A 4,939-nucleotide genomic window follows, 5' to 3' on the forward strand; every position below is an offset into this window, starting at 1 on the left:
CAATTTCCTATTAGGTCACCCAAACATGTCAAAATGTGTAAAAACATCAAAGCACACACAAATTTAATTTGCAGGTGACTTTTCAAACAAATCCTTAAGAATTTTCTTAAGAAATTAAGATGATTCGTCAACATCTTATACAGTTGTTATGTTATAAAATTCCTTCGTAATAATTACTCCCTTGTCCCATTTTATGTGGTTTAATTTGACTGGGCATGAAGTTTAAGAAATAAGGTTTGGCTTGATAATGTTTACCATATTATTCTTTGCTATTAAAAATGTACTTGTACTAATTTTATTTAAAAAATAAAAGGTAACGTGTTTACTTTTTAATTAAGTGGGACCAACAAAGGTAAAAGAGTAATTGTGTCTTTAAAAAATTTTCAAATAAGAAAATGTGACATTCTTTTTTAGACAAATAAAGAAAAATAAGTCACATAAAATAAAATAAAATAGAAGAAGTAATATTTTTTTTTGTTTGGTAATATGCTTAGGTATGAGTTCAAGCTTGTAAATAAAGAAATTGTTAGAAGAGAGCATTTTCCTCTTAAATAAATTATAGATGCTGCGAATTTTGATTAATCAGGTTAGTGAATTTTGAAAACTAAATAGCTAAGGCAAAAATGAAAAAGTCACATGAGTGAGATAGGTTCTTGATAATCCCTTGTAATTATTCTTATTATATATTTTCTTACTGTTATTCAACAAGATCATGATACATATAGCCTTGAATCGTACAAAGGCATTAGATAATATTTTTTATTTCGACACAAAATTTAGCTTTGTAATCCCTCCAAAGTTGATCAACAGTCTTTCCCAGCAAGTCAACAAAGAACTGATCACTATAACCGGTTCTCATTTTCTTGTTTAGTTGTGCCACGAATCCACTTCTCAAGCTGTTACAATAATCGAGAAATCAAGCGGTCACATCGTAGCCCTGATCCCATCGGTCACCCTGCCCTGGTTTCACCCAATGATTAGGTGCATAGCCAGCTTTGAGTCTCACATAATCCGCAATTCCTTCAATTAATCCTCCAGGAGCCCGTCCATTTTTGTTCCATTGCCAAATGTGAGTGCTCTCGTGGTATAATACTCCAGTGATCTCTCTCTTGACATTACCTGAGTAACCTTGAATGTGCCTACAAAACACAAATTTAATATAAACCAATTATATAAGGGGCATAGTGTATTTAATATCGTGATATGTATTCACTACTTATTTATTGAATCAATGTATACTCACCTAGCGCTAACATGAATTTCATTGTTGCTAGCGTAAGCTACTCCATCCATGTCATCGACAAACATGCTAACTTTTTGCACGTTTTTTCGGTCAGCTGGAGAGTTCTGCTGGAAGATCTTCCATATGAAGGAAGTGGCAGCTGCCATTGTTTGCTTGCTATATTGGGCACCAATGTCTCGATTGAAACGGGCACCACCAGGGGTGTTCGCGGCCCTGTTGGTGACCGTGTAATCGACTGCATTAATATTTTGGGTGAATATTACAAGGATAATTAGCAAAGAAGTAAGGAAGGAAATCATGTTAGCATATCTTTGTTCAAAGTTTAGTACTGATACGTTCTCTAAGAGGACAATCACTTATATAAGTTTTTCCACGTACGTAAAATAGTGATGAATATTGACAATTTTTTATTTAACAAAAAAGACCAAGTCAATTGAGCGTGATAAGATGTTTTTCCTTATTCAATTAATTAGTTTCTTCCCTGTTTTAGCAACCTCTTGTTTTCATAAGATATTTTTTTATATACTACACTTTCTAATGTTTATGTTTTTGCTACAATCATTAATTAAAGAAATTGTTTAATTTATGGTATTAATCGTCGAAGGTTTATAGACTAAATTCCCCATCATCATCATATTCATGCCTCAAGATGAGCAATAACCGTTTATATGATTTTGAAGAATTCTTCAGATCATCTATTTATACAATAGAAAGAAATAATTAATATCTTTTTTATTTTTTAAAAGTGACACATATTTAGATTAATTAGTTTAACCACACGTGTCTCGCATCTCGCATGTGTAACATTTAATTATTTCAAATTAAATAATTTTATCTATTGTGAATATTTTTAATGAAGTGTAAAAATTTAAATCACTTTTCAAAGATTCTTCAAACTTTAATATAATAATGTAAACATAAAAATATATTTTAGTGTAAGCACATATATATTTTACCATTAAAAATTTAAGTAGTTGATGGATCATCACTTTTGCGTTTGTCAGAGATACATCAATTTGAACCATATTTGTGGTACGAATATTTTTTTTATTTTTACTTTAAACTTTTTTAAAATTTGATACTTCTTAAATTTTTCTTATTCTAAAACTTTTACATTGATTTCTAGATTTTTCAAATCTTTTTAATATCAATTTTGTTTGTTTAGAATTCTTAAATTAATGAAAAAATTAGTTGTCATTAATTCTGATGACTTCTAATTAGGAAAGTTTTTTACCATAAATATATTTAATTATTTTTCAACTTTTAAATATTAAGAAAAGTAGTGAAAAAACTATTTTGTCTAAAACAAACACTTTTAATGAAAGACAAAAAGTTCAAACAAAATTTTTAAGGTGCTTCATACTTTTAATATATTATAGATTATAGATATAGATTATAGATATAATTGTAGATATAGACTATAGATATAAATTATAAATTATAGATATAGATATAGATATAAATATAGATTATAGATTATAGATTATAGGTTATAGATTATAAATAGACATAAATATCGATTAGATAGAGATTATATATAGATTATAGATTATAGATTTGACTATTGAATCAATGACATTAGTCTTTTTCATTTTTTCTTATTTTTTTTAAAATGATTGTCGTTAGAAGCGGCCGATACAATAAGACATATGAAATATTCCAACTGCCGTGAGAATAATCTATTATACAACTTACCTGAAAATGCAGTTATTTTAAAAAAAAAGGAATTATTATAAATAGCAGTCCATCTAATTATTTAAATTAAAAATAGTCGACAAATATATAATATATGTATATACAATTCATGTTGAATTGTTTAATACTTGTATAAATATATATACACAATATATAACCAATGTACATTGACTAAAAATTAAATAAATAATAATCCTGGCCGGCTGTTTATATAAAGATACCATTATTCAAATGGTTATCGCAGTAGCTTCTCAAATCTAATTTCATGACCAGAACTAAGCTCAATTCAACACTCCTAGAATCAAGTCAGTACCGCGTCCATAATACAGATTAATTAGGACTTTTTTTTGATTTTTCATTCGTTGTTTGGTGCTCGTATTGGAGCTCCGACTAATTCAGTGTTAGAATTTTTGCCCTGATTTTTGTACTATATTTAAGTTTTACTTTTTCTTAGAAGGAAAATAAAAGTTACCAGAATTACTTTTACTTTTCCTGAAAGAAAAAAATATAATTCTTTTCCATATTTGGCTAACCTCTTTCTTGGAGGAAAGATTTTGGACAACTATAAATAGAAGATCCCCTTCTCATACCATAACACAATAACATCCACAATGTAGTGTTTTAAGATTTTCGTTTAGGGGGAGATTTTCTTTCTTATTAGTTTTATGTTTTTAATATTAAGTTTTATATGTAGACCAGTTGGCCAAATCATATAATAAAATTATGTCTTTAGTATTGTTTTTCGTTGTCATCTTATTTATCGTCTTATAGTTTGCAACTAATAGCTTCCTCATGATGCCCTCTCGATTTCAAACCCAACATCCAGATCGCGCATTACAGGGACCATTCTCGGAGTAGCACTCCCAACAAGACTTTTTCTATACCCAAGACTCGAATCCGAATCCTGTAATTAAGGGTGGCGCAATCCCACCACAACACAACAACCATGGTGGTGATTAATTAGGACTTGCCAAAAGAATATTTAAACAAGTTTAAGAAAGTACCGTCATTATCTGGCCAAATGGCAAAGAAGAAAAGGTAAAGTAACGATTGATTGGGTAACAATATTTTTTAAATGTGATACACTTGTTTAAAAAATATGAGAGCAGACGTCTGATATGCAGCTTATTAAATTTTTTATATCCATTTTACATATAAAAAATGTATCACAATATGCTGCAAATGAAATCAGTTCACATTATATGTATATCAAATAATGTATATCTATTGTGTACCATATGTATAACATATAATGTATATCACACAACGTATTTCTAACATTTCTCAAAGTATCATATGAATGTTGGCAATATCATATGTGCAGTAAAATGTATCACACTTACTATTGTATCACATTGTGTATATAAAAAAGGGAAAATTTCATTTATATATAAAAAAAAAAAAGTAAATAGTTTACTACAAAATTAGTCAAGGTTTTGTTTATTACTTAAAATGACTATTAGGCAATTTTCTTCCTTTTTTTTTTTCAGCAGTAACTTAAGAAAAAAATTCTTTTATTTTTTATTTATTGGTTGCTTTTTTTTAAATAGCAAAAAGGCTTTTCTTTTTGTTTTTTTCAATCTTTTTTCGTACAACTTTTATCCGGGTATCAATATTTTATAAATGATGTATAAGCATGTGTATGTGATGTACAAATAGTTTGTACTGTATATGTAATAGGGTCAAAATCATTTTCCCTCCCCAACTTTATATTAAAAATCAAACTCTCTCCTCAACTTTGAACAATAATCATACTCTCCCCTTTATTCTAATTGACTTTTTAAAATTTTTACTTTACCCTTTATCATCAACTTTTTATTCTTTTTTTTAACTTCTTTAAAATCATCATATTTTCATTTTAAAAAAAAAAATCATATAACAAATTTTTCATAAAAACATAAACATTATCTTCTAGAAAAAAAAGTAAGAAATATATAAGCTAATGATGATCTTTATGAAGTAAATTAGCATAATAAGAAAATTAGTTTTATTAGTAATAAT

The 4,939-nt window shown here is 27.8% G+C and overlaps 1 pseudogene; it reads right to left on the reverse strand.

The window, feature by feature from the left end:
• Positions 1–626: 626 nt before the first annotated feature.
• On the reverse strand, positions 627–1,558 carry LOC124898972 (annotated as a pseudogene).
• Positions 1,559–4,939: the final 3,381 nt, after the last annotated feature.

Source organism: Capsicum annuum, chromosome 5, assembly GCF_002878395.1.
Source record: "Capsicum annuum cultivar UCD-10X-F1 chromosome 5, UCD10Xv1.1, whole genome shotgun sequence".
Classification (NCBI taxonomy): domain Eukaryota; kingdom Viridiplantae; phylum Streptophyta; class Magnoliopsida; order Solanales; family Solanaceae; genus Capsicum; species Capsicum annuum.